The following is an 11919-nucleotide window of genomic DNA, read 5'->3' on the forward strand; positions in this document are numbered from 1 at the left end:
AGCTTCGCACCATCATGCACCTGTTACTTTCGCCTAATGATGAAGACATGGTTTTGTTGAATCCTTTTACACTAGGCAACCTCCCGCCCCCTCGGCGATCCTCTCGAACATGAGAGGAAGAAGAGGATCGCCGAGGGTCGACGGTTCCAGGGTCGTCGAGGGTTCGAGGGGTCGAGGATCTCCGAGGGGTCGAGAGAGAGATTTCCTAGTGTCAAAGTATTGAAGAAATCCATGGCTTCATCATTAGCCAGAAGTAACCACGGCATGACGAAGTCCTCCAAAGTTATTTTGGAATGGTGTCCCGGATAGGATAATTTTCCTTTTTGTATGAATTTCAGCAAAGGCCTTCCAAATAACGATATTTGGAAGGTTCTTGTTGAACTTTGTACCAAAAAGTGAATTATCCTATCTAGGACTCCATTCCAAAATAACTTTGGAGAGCTTCGCACCATCATGCACCTGTTACTTTCGCCTAATGATGAAGACATGGTTTTGTTGAATCCTTTGACACTAGGCAACCTCCCGACCCCTCGGCGATCCTCTCGAACATGAGAGTTAGAAGAGGATCGCCGAGGGGTCGAGGGTTCCAGGGTCGTCGAGGGTTCTAGGGGTCGAGGATCTCCGAGGGGTCGAGAGAGAGATTTCCTAGTGTCAAAGTATTGAAGAAATCCATGGCTTCATCATTAGCCAGAAGGAACCAGGGCATGACGAAGTCCTCCAAAGTTATTTTGGATTGGTGTCCCGGATAGGATAATTTTCCTTTTTGTATGAATTTCAACAAAGGCCTTCCAAATAACGATATTTGGAAGGTTCTTGCTGAACTTTGTACCAAAAAGCGAATTATCATATCTAGGAGTCCGTTCCAAAATAACTTTGGAGAGCTTCGTACCATCATGCACCTATTACTTGAGCCTAATGATGAAGACATGGTTCTTTTGAATCCTTTGACACTAGGCAACCTCCCGACCCCTCGGCGATCCTCTTGAACATGAGAGGAAGAAGAGGATCGCCGAGGGGTCGAGGGTTCCAGGGTCGTCGAGGGTTCGAGGGGTCGAGGATCGCCGAGGGGTCGAGAGAGAGATTTCCTAGTGTCAAATTATTGAAGAAATCCATGGCTTCATCATTAGCCAGAAGTAACCAGGGCATGACGAAGTCCTCCAAAGTTATTTTGGAATGGTGTCCCAGATAGGATAATTTGCCTTTTTGTATGAATTTCAGCAAAGGCCTTCCAAATAAGGATATTTGGAAGGTTCTTGCTTAACTTTGTACCAAAAAGCGAATTATCTATCTAGGACTCCGTTCCAAAATAACTTTGGAGAGCTTCGTACCATCATGCACCTATTACTTTCGCCTAATGATGAAGACATGGTTTTGTTGAATCCTTTGACACTAGGCAACCTCTCGACCCCTCGGCGATCCTCTCGAACATGAGAGGAAGAAGAGGATCACCGAGGGGTCGAGGGTTCTAGGGTCGTCGAGGGTTCGAGGGGTCGAGGATCGCCGAGGGGTCGAGAGAGAGATTTCCAAGTGTCAAAGTATTGAAGAAATCCATGGCTTCATCATTAGCCAGAAGTAACCAGGGCATGACGAAGTCCTCCAAAGTTATTTTGGAATGGTGTCCCGGATAGGATAGTTTGCCTTTTTGTATGAATTTCAGCAAAGGCCTTCCAAATAACGATATTTGGAAGGTTCTTGCTGAACTTTGTACCAAAAAGCGAATTATCCTATCTAGGACTCCGTTCCAAAATAACTTTGGAGAGCTTCGTACCATCATGCACCTATTACTTTCGCCTAATGATGAAGACATGGTTTTGTTGAATCCTTTGACACTAGGCAACCTCCCGACCCCTCGGCGATCCTCTCGAACATGAGAGGAAGAAGAGGATAAAAAATGAAGAGGAAGAAGAAAAAAAAAGAGGAGAAGAAAGAATAGAGGAGTTCTTCTCCTCTATTCTTTCTTCTCCTCTTTTTTTTCTTCTTCTTCCTCTTTTTTTTATCGGGAATGAGGGTCGTCGAGGGACATAGATGTAGTGTCGTCGTTGTCGATATATACCCCCTCCCGATAGCTTCAACACGTGGGGGGGGGGGGGTTCGATATTACCCCCTCCCTGAAGCGTTCTCGAGGCCACCCCAAACCCTTGAAGCGTTGTCGAGGCCACCCCAAACCCTAGAGAAGCAGCGTCGAGGCCACTAATTAATATATATGATTCCTTACTATGATTAGGTAGCTAGTTCTATGTTTGCCACTAATATATCCATCTGTCATGTTTGAATAATAATTGCCATGTTGTAAATATTTGTAGAAACTATGGACACCGCCCGAGACGAAGCAAAAGAAGCGTTGTTGAGGGACATAATCGCAGAAGGAAGTGATGCCGTCTCGTTGTTTCTCAACGATACCGATGGTCTGGAAGGAGAGGATGAAGAAGCTGGCTATGGTGACCTAATGCCGATGCAAGAAGAAGAACATGAGGACGGCTCCGGTGACCCAATGCCGGTGCAAGAAGGAGACCGTGATGACGGCTTCGGTGCCCGAACCGAGTCCGGCCAGGTATATATATTAGTTAAGCCTGTGCTGACTAGCTGATTGATGCATTCATTGTTTTGGTATGTACACATATTAATTAAGTCTTTGTTCTTTTTTCTAGCCCTCCGGATCAAGCACAACTTCGGTAAAGAGACGAGGCCCGAAGAAAAAGTTGAGCTCGGATGAAAAGTTTGAGATCATAGCAATCGCGCCCGACGGCCAACCGATTGAACCCATCCGAACAAAGAACGCATTTGTTGCTCAATGCGGGGTTCTGGTTAGGGACAAGATCCCGATAAGCATCCAGCAATGGTTTAAGCCGGCTACAGAAGACCCTGAGGTGTCTTATGTCAATGATATGTAGAAAAATGATCTTTGGACTGAGCTGAAGTCAAATTTCACCCTACCGCCAGAGGATAATCCAGAGAACCCAGTTAAAGAGCAATTAATCAAGTCTTTTGCTCTTAAGAGGATGGCAGAACTATTCAGGAGGTGGAAGAAAGAGCTGAATAAGTTTGGCGAAAATAATGAGACACCAGAATTCAAGGGCAGATATGAGAAGATCAGAGATCACTGGCCCGCATTTGTGGCCCACAAGACATCAGAAAAGAGTAAGAACATGTCGGCGACAAACAAGCAAAATGCTGCGAAGAAGAAGCTTCACCATCGCACGGGGTCAGGTGGCTACCTCGTAGCTCGGCCTAAGTGGGCCAAGACTGAGAATGATCTGGTTGATAAAGGGATCGAACCAGAGACAATTAACTGGCCAGACCGTTGCCGGACTTGGTTCTTCGGGGCTGGCGGAACCTTGGACCCTGTAACAGGGAAGTGCATTTGGACGAATGATCAAATGGACACACCAGTCAGGAAGCTTAAGCAGTATATCGAAGCAGCGCAGCAAGGGAAGTTCTTTCCAGACAGAGAGAACGACGAGCTCACAATGGCCCTCGGGAATCCTGAGCACCCTGGACGGACACGAGGCACGCCAGGCTCCATTCCGTGGAAGGTTGGGTTTCCGGACGCAGGCGGTTACAAATCCCATGAGAGGAGGAAAAAAGTGCAGCAGACCCAAATGCAGGCGCTGCAAGCAAGGGTAGACGCGATAGAGGAACGAGAAGCAAATCGCAGCAAACGTACTGCCGAAGCTTCCCCCGAAGCTACCCCGCCATCTCAGCGCAGAAGCAGCGTGGCTTCCACCGAGCTGCTTTAGCCGGAGCATGCCTTGACGGCTCCTACCAGCTATCCCGTGGATGCTATCACGGAGTCTCAAAATTGCCACCTTATGACGCAATGGATGAATTTGAAGGTCAAGGCGGCTATTGTCTTTGTTTATCCTACTGAACCCGGCGCAACTTTTCACTGCCGGTCGATTCCAGAAGGATATGCTAGGGTGATGGTGGATGAAATAACGGAGGGATTTGAGGACCTCTAGCTTGACCACCCTACCGGTGAAGGGGAGACTCGGCTGGGGTCTGCTCTGAAGACTCCATGCCTATGGCGGAAGGAGCTCATCAACCTTCCGAACTTGACGCCCCCGCCTCCTCCTCCTCCTCCGGCGAGTCAGGGCACTCCGCCTCCTCCACCGCCTCCTCCTCCGGCGAGTGACGATCAGGGCCCTCGGCCAGATCCTTCTCCGGCGCGTGGCGGCACTCCGCCTGCGCCGGCGCGCCCGAGCAGCCAGCCTCCTCCTTCTCCGCCTCATCAGCAAGGGCAGAAGAGACCCGCCGCCGTTCCGGCAGCTGCTCCGGTGCGTCGTACTCCTTCTCCTCCGCCTCGTAAGCAAGTAAAGAAGACAACCGCTTCGTCTGCTCGGCCGGCGTCTAGCGGTACAACCAGAGGCGGGAGGACATACAGATTCGATCCTTCTCTGAAGAGTCCACAGAAGTTACCATACGAGAGGACCACAGAGGAGAACGCGAAGATCGCGCGAACCGAAGTGGATGACTGGTTTCAAGGGTTGAAAGCAAAGAGACATCCACCTCCGGAGGAGAAGGTAGATCTGGTGAAAGTGAAGTGCACTCTGGCTGCCCTGGCAAAACCACCCAAGTCTCCGCCAAAAGGCAACTATGAGTGCATTATTGCAAAGACATGGGCCGAAGCGGAGCAGTCGGGAAGTACAGTCAGTGATCAAAGGCTGAAAGAACGACGAGCAGCTGGGAAACAAATTGCCCAGCTCGGCGAACAAGTGAAGCAATCGTGCCCCCCGCTCAAGGTGCCTAGCGACATCGTCGATCCGAGGATGGTGCCCGGTTATGGCAATGTTGACGATTACCTGCCCGACGATGTACATTATGATCCCATGGAGGTGCAGATACACAGATACGAGTACGGCAAGCCTCTCGTCAAAGATGAAAAATCTTTAACAACGATGATGCGAAGATTACATGATTGGTACTTGAAAATATGCAGAGAGTCTGGGGGAGGAGTACTTTGTATGCGAGAGTTAAGCCGGAGCATGACCTCGTTGGAATTGAACTGTTGCCTATTCCATTTGAGGAGTTCTATCAGTTTTTCAATCAATTGGCCCATGATAAAACAACGATCACCAGCTACTGTCTGTAAGTACTACTACTTTTGTCATTAAGTCTCTCTCTATATAGCTCATCTCTTTCATTGCATGTATTTATAATTATCCTCACTATATTATGCAGATTGAAGATCGCCGAATTGAAGAAAAGACAAATCGGTGATATTGGGTTTGTTAACACATATCTCATAGATGCAACTGAGGTTGAACATCGTCTCGAATATACCGAGGCCAACTTGCTACGATCATTCAAAAAAAAATGAAAACAAAGATATAATACTCTTTCCTTACAACTTCAAGTGAGTGTTACTGTCTTGTGCATATTCGGTTTCCCTTATATATTAGTCCAGGTTATAGTAATGTAATTGATGAGTTATGCATGCGTGTGCAGTTTCCACTATATTCTCCTAGAGATTAGGCTTGAGCAGGGAGTAGTAACCGTCTTGGACTCTAAACGAAAAGATCCCCAGGAGTATGCGGACATGACTAAAATCCTCAAGAAGTAAGTTAAATCGATCATTATCGACCATATCAGCAACTTTGTTCATTTCCTGATATCAAGTAATTGTTTTCTTTGTCCGACAGGGTTTGGAGAAAATTCACCAGAAAAGTTCCGGGACTGCCGAAGGAGCTGGAATTTAGACAATCGAAAGTAAGTACTATAGTAGCATGTTCCGTGCATCTCCTAGTGATTCAAGCGCTAGTTTCATCAATACCATTTAGCATTCTTGCTTATCAGTTTGATTCACCTCTATTTCTTGTAAAGTGGTTGTGGCAGGAACAAGGGAATGATTTCTGTGGATACTACATCTGCGAGTCCATCCGCCACACGACCTGTGTGCGGGGCGGGTACTCTGACGAACAATATGAAGTACGTAAATAACAACATTCACAATTTTATTTTATTACCATCATTTGTGTTGAGTTTCATTCATTCATATATATATGTATTGACCCCCTTCTTCAAATTAGATGTTTCGGAAGCGGGATGAACTCCTAGCACCAGCTCGCATGCGAGCAATTCAAGAGGAATTGGCGGCATTCTTTCTTGACCACGTGATCGCTGAAGACGGAGAATACTATGTGGACGATGAGTCCGTATGATTATATTTGTAAGAGATAATTATTGTATATATGTAGCCGCATTAGTAGAAAAATGGCCTTCAGTCCCGGTTCATAAGGGCCTTTAGTCCCGGTTCTGGAACCGGGACTAAAGGGTCGGTAGTAATGCCTATCCCTTTAGTCCCGGTTCAATCCAGAACCGGGACTAAAGGGCGCGGCCATGTGGAGCTCCACCTTTAGTCCCGGTTGGTAACACCAACTGGGACTAAAGGGAATTTTATGATTTTTTTTGAAAAAAAAATTTGAATTTTTTTTTGAATTTTTTTTGATTTTCAAATTTCTAAATTATTTTAACATCTAGTCTGTAAGCACCACCCCTCATCACTTCTCAATTTATCCTCTAATCACCCCTCATCATTCCAAATCATCTAACTTCCCGAACGGTCACCCATCCTCCCACTCCCCGAGCCTGAGCATGCTTAACTTCCGGGTTCTATTCTCCCTCGCTCCAAGTCCGCACTTGTTGTTTTCCTCACAATACTAAGATGTCAATCCTATTAACCTTCAGGAATTTTGCTTGAGCATGAAGTGACACATTTCATAGTTTGATTTTGAAACTATTGTTTTAAAAAACAATAATTATTTAGTAACACTAATATTTCTTGAATAATTAGTTTGACCACTGTTTGACCACAATTTGACCACAGTTTGACCAGATTTGACCAAAATTGAAATAACAGAAATAATTATTAGTAACACTAATATTCTAGAATAATTAGTTTGACCATTGTTTGACCACAGTTTGCCCACTGTTTGAATTTTTTTCGATTTTTTTCACTCTAGATCTTAAAAGCCCCGTAACATGCAACATGCAACTCCAATATCATCTTCTCCTCCTTAATTTTTTTATTTTTTCCTTCAACAAATTGTTTTCTTCTTCAACTAAATTTAACCTCTCGACAATAGGGTCGGTTGGCATTTCCAATTCACATACATCCTAGATAAATAAAATCTATGTCACGTTGGTCGGCATAATTTTCATAAACAATAAATGAACCAATAGTTATAAAGATAATATATATACCACATCCGAATCATAGACAGGACGAGGGCCGACGGGGGCGGATACCAAAACCATCGCACTATATAAGATGCAATAATAAAAGTAAGAAAATGATACAAGTATCTATCTAAACATACAAGTAAGAATATTTTTCCTTTCAGAAAGAAGATAAGAACAAGAGGCTCACCACGGTGGTGTCGGTGATGAGATCGGCGCGGGTGATCGACCTAATGGGCCTGACGCCGCCTGACCAAAAGCCCTGTTTTCTACTAGTGGTAGTATCGGATAGATATTACGAAACTTGTTGTTCGTACCAAATCTATCGAGAAGGAGAGGTGGTTCGATATCACTTCTCTGTATGCATAATATGATTCATGACGACTTCTCTGTTCTTCGGTTGTACTACTAGCTAGTGCCTAGTCCTCTCTATACGTATGTATAGTACGTAGCGTCGACGCAAGCACGGACAATAAGAGAAGACATCTCTCTATAAATTATAGCTAGCTAACACAATATATGAAACACCTAAATTAACCCCCCAAAACCCCCAAACACCCCCCCTTTAAAAAAAACACAAAAACCTCCCAACAACAGAAGAGACGAGGATGCCTATTGGTCCCGGTTGGTGCCACCAACCGGGACCAAAGGGTCTCCTGCCTGGGCTCTGCATATAGGCCACGTGGAGGCCCATCTGTCCCGGTTCTGGATTGAACCGAGACTAAAGGGACAGGGCATTAGTACCGACCCTTTAGTTCCGGTTCCAGAACCGGGACAAAAGGCCCTTACGAACCGGGACAACAGACCCTTTTTCTACCAGTGTACCATTGTAGTAGTGGTGCATATACATACGCGCACAACAACAAAGTAATATAACTATATATCGAAATAATTCATACTTGCTTTCTCCCTTATATAGTAGGTGGTGTCAAATTCTTGCTACTATGACATGAAGGCTTCATTCAGAACAGTGATGATACTTTGCGCAACATAAATGGGAAGTAGAGGCACTCTTCCATATAATGAAGTTTATAATATATGTGCTTATATTGTACTATAATTGTTTGAATACTTAGCATATGTTCAGATGTATGATATCTGTAATTTAAGCGCTTGAATTTTACATATAAATATTTATTAATAAATATGTACCCCTATAATAGCTAGGCCGTGCAGTTGCACGGGTAGATGACTAGTGATTACAATCTTGTTTGTGTGCAAGTCAAGCTTATCTAGTTTACACGTAACAACTTGTAGAACATTACAAAATTTATGCTTGCTAATAACTTCTAGAACACTACAACACTTGACATGTAAAAGGAATTTGACGAGTCATGGCCTACTAAAGCAAGTTACATTACTTGTCTTATCTATCTTAACAGACCACACAAGATTACAAACTATATACCGTGACAGCCATGCTTATCTAGTTTATGCGTAACAATTTGCAGAAAATTACAAACTTAGTTTCAGAAAAATAGGCAATCTAGATTAGTGTTTGAGCTGTAAAGTGAATAAGATGAGTCATGCATGTTATCACACCTTTTTGTGGTGGAATGATAGTGCAACAACAAGGAACTTTAATGACCAGTCCAAGAATACACTTGTAAGTAGTGCCACCAAACAGAACATACCAAATGTATGATTTTGAGAAGCATCCAAGCACTTTCCACACTAGCAAATGCCAATTGTGAAAGAGATCATTCCATGGCAGCTATAAATAGCCCCGTAGCATGACGATCATCCTTCCTCATCCATCATTCTCATAAGTAGAGCGCATCATTTAAGCCAAGCAAGCTGTGGTCAATACAAATCCACCATGAAGACCTTTCTCATCCTTTCCCTCCTTGCTATCGTGGAGACCACCGCCACAACTGCAGTTAGAGTTCCAGTGCCACAATTGCAGCCACAAAATCCATCTCAACAACAGCCACAAGAGCAAGTTCCATTGGTACAACAACAAAAATTTCTAGGGCAGCAACAACAATTTCCACCACAACACCCAGATCCACAGCCGCAACCATTTCCATCACAACAACCATATCTGCAGCTGCAACCATTTCCGCAGCCGCAACTACCATATTCGCAGCCGCAACCATTTCGACCACAACAACCTTATCCACAACCGCAACCACAGTATTCGCAACCACAACAACCAATTTCGCAGCAACAATAACAACAACAACAACAACAAATCCTTCAACAAATTTTGCAACAACAACTGATTCCATGCATGGATGTTGTATTGCAGCAACACAACATAGCGCATGGAAGATCACAAGTTTTGCAACAAAGTACTTACCAGCTGTTGCAAGAATTGTGTTGTCAGCACCTATGTCAGATCCCTGAGCAGTCGCAGTGCCAAGCCGTCCACAATGTTGTCCATGCTTTTATTCTGCATCAACAACATAAAACAACAACAACAACCACAACAACCATCGAGCAAGGTCTCCTTCCAACAGCCTCAGCAACAATATCCATCAGGCCAGGGCTCCTTCCGGCCATCTCAGCAAAACCCACAGGCCGAGGGCTCTGTCCAGCCTCAACAACTGCCCCAGTTCGAGGAAATAAGGAACCTAGCGCTACAGACGCTACCTGCAATGTGCAATGTCTACATCCCTCCATATTGCACCATCACGCCATTTGTCATCTTCGGTATTAACTGAGAAGAAAATAACTCTAGTACTAGATATACTAGTACACTTCCCGTGCGTTGCCACGGGCTTTTTCAAATTTGTACTGATTGCAAACACGATGCATGTGAAATTTGACATGTATAGAAAAGATAGACAGTAAAAAATGAAAAATAGTTGAAATCCACTCAACTTGCAATAATTTTGATAAAAATGCAATTAGCCGACTTGTACTATGAGATCTGATCCACAAAGTAGAAAAGTGGTACAAGAACATACACCCTCCACCCGCAAGTACTTGTCGGAGAAATGGATTATCCATTCTCCGAGAAGTATTTCTGGACAGAGAGAGTACAACTATTTGTCGTGCACTTTACTTTAATTGATGGATATCACTTGCATGCCTTTTTATGCTTAAGACCAATAGTCTCACAAAGCATGTCCATTGTTATTGTTCAATAATTGAAGACCACACTTGGGAGGATTTTGTTCCCTCAAAACAAATGTTCGAAGATACTACAACCAGAAACTTGATTGCATTATGAACTTGCCTGGAAAATTATTACATATGAAATTAGGCACTTGGAGGTTACCATTTAGGAACCACTGCAAAAAATATTTCAACCCTTTCCCATCTACTATTCATATCTCAAATGATTTAGGACAGTCCGCATCTACTTTTCCTGGCTCAAATGGATTGAGGTCCGTCCAGCTGCACTCAACTTTTAGAATATTTCTTCCTTGAAGGTCATGAAAACAATCATACAGTAAGATCAATGGTGATCATAAATGTCATTTGTAATTAAGTGATACTACATCCATCCGGAATTACTTGTCGCTCAAATGATGCTAGAACATGATATTATTTACAATAGGTTCTCCTCTCAGCATGTAACCACTCCGCCGACTATTGCACACAAACTTTGGCCTTTCTCTCCTCACAAAAACATATGAGCTGTCAAGGCAACACGGTGAGTGTCTATTTCTTATGGATATCACAACTGTTGTAATATGAGATGTCGACACATTTTCTTTTCAATGGAGTGGTGTCTAGCCCACACAAATGCAACACTTTTAAAGAACTAATGCTCTTGTTATCCATGGAGCTAGAACAAATAAACGGATTGGGAAGAACTAAATGCAACACTTTTAAAGAACTAATGCTCTTGTTATCCATTGCATACATGTAATCCTTCTAGATATTTTGCTTCTAATAAATTTGCAGTATGCTTTTAACCTACTATTTTAGATCTCCCATAGAAAACACAGAATCATGTGCTTTGGTCACCGTGCTGAAAATAATATACCTTACATAAACAAATGGAGGTAGTATAACATTATGATCCTCATGTACAGTAGGGGGCCTTGTTGACTTTTTGTTACCACTAACTCACTCTTATTAAATGGATGAAAAATGATTCTTCTTCTTTCTTAGATGGATGAAAATATACATTGGGGAGAGGATGTAGTGGAACTGGGAACGCTATGTTTAGTAGCACAAATAGTTACTAGCTTTAGCATGATGTGGGAAGGTCCAAGTCTTGAAACTCTTTGACACAGTACGCAAAGTTGAATGCCAGCCCGTACTGACAACATTTAGTACAAGCTCAATTAAGAAGACAACATATTAATGTATTGAAAATTCTAATCCTGCCAATAAATGTAGACCTTCATTCTTATTCACACAGGGTCTGTCTATGTTTTACCTGTGAGGCATTACATTTGTCATCACTTTAATGTTTTTCTTCATGCAAAAAAATTGCCTTTCTATTTAGTCATATACACTGCTGCTAGTCGACTCAGCTTAATGCATACAATCAACGAGAATTGCTTTCTATGCCATTAACTAACTATCACCAATAAAAGAAAGCTTTTGCTTTGGAATGCAGATTTTAGGCTCAAGGACCTCCAGCTCTCGGCCACCATGGTACAAGAGATGCTGAGAGTATGCACTTTAGTGTATGAGGAAGTGTGAAATTATCTAGGAAGACTTAGTAAGTTTTTCTCTGCCATAGTGTTACTCCAATCAAAATCAACCTATACGGTATATAAGGCAAAATGTCATATGAATTGGGATATCACAAGCTGATGTTCTTTGATAGTACTGTAG

At 43.3% G+C, this 11919-nt stretch overlaps 1 pseudogene; it reads left to right on the plus strand.

The window, feature by feature from the left end:
* The first annotated feature begins 8925 nt into the window (after positions 1-8925).
* Positions 8926-10210, plus strand: LOC125513426 (annotated as a pseudogene).
* Positions 10211-11919: the final 1709 nt, after the last annotated feature.

Source organism: Triticum urartu, chromosome 6, assembly GCF_003073215.2.
Source record: "Triticum urartu cultivar G1812 chromosome 6, Tu2.1, whole genome shotgun sequence".
In the NCBI taxonomy this organism is placed as follows: domain Eukaryota; kingdom Viridiplantae; phylum Streptophyta; class Magnoliopsida; order Poales; family Poaceae; genus Triticum; species Triticum urartu.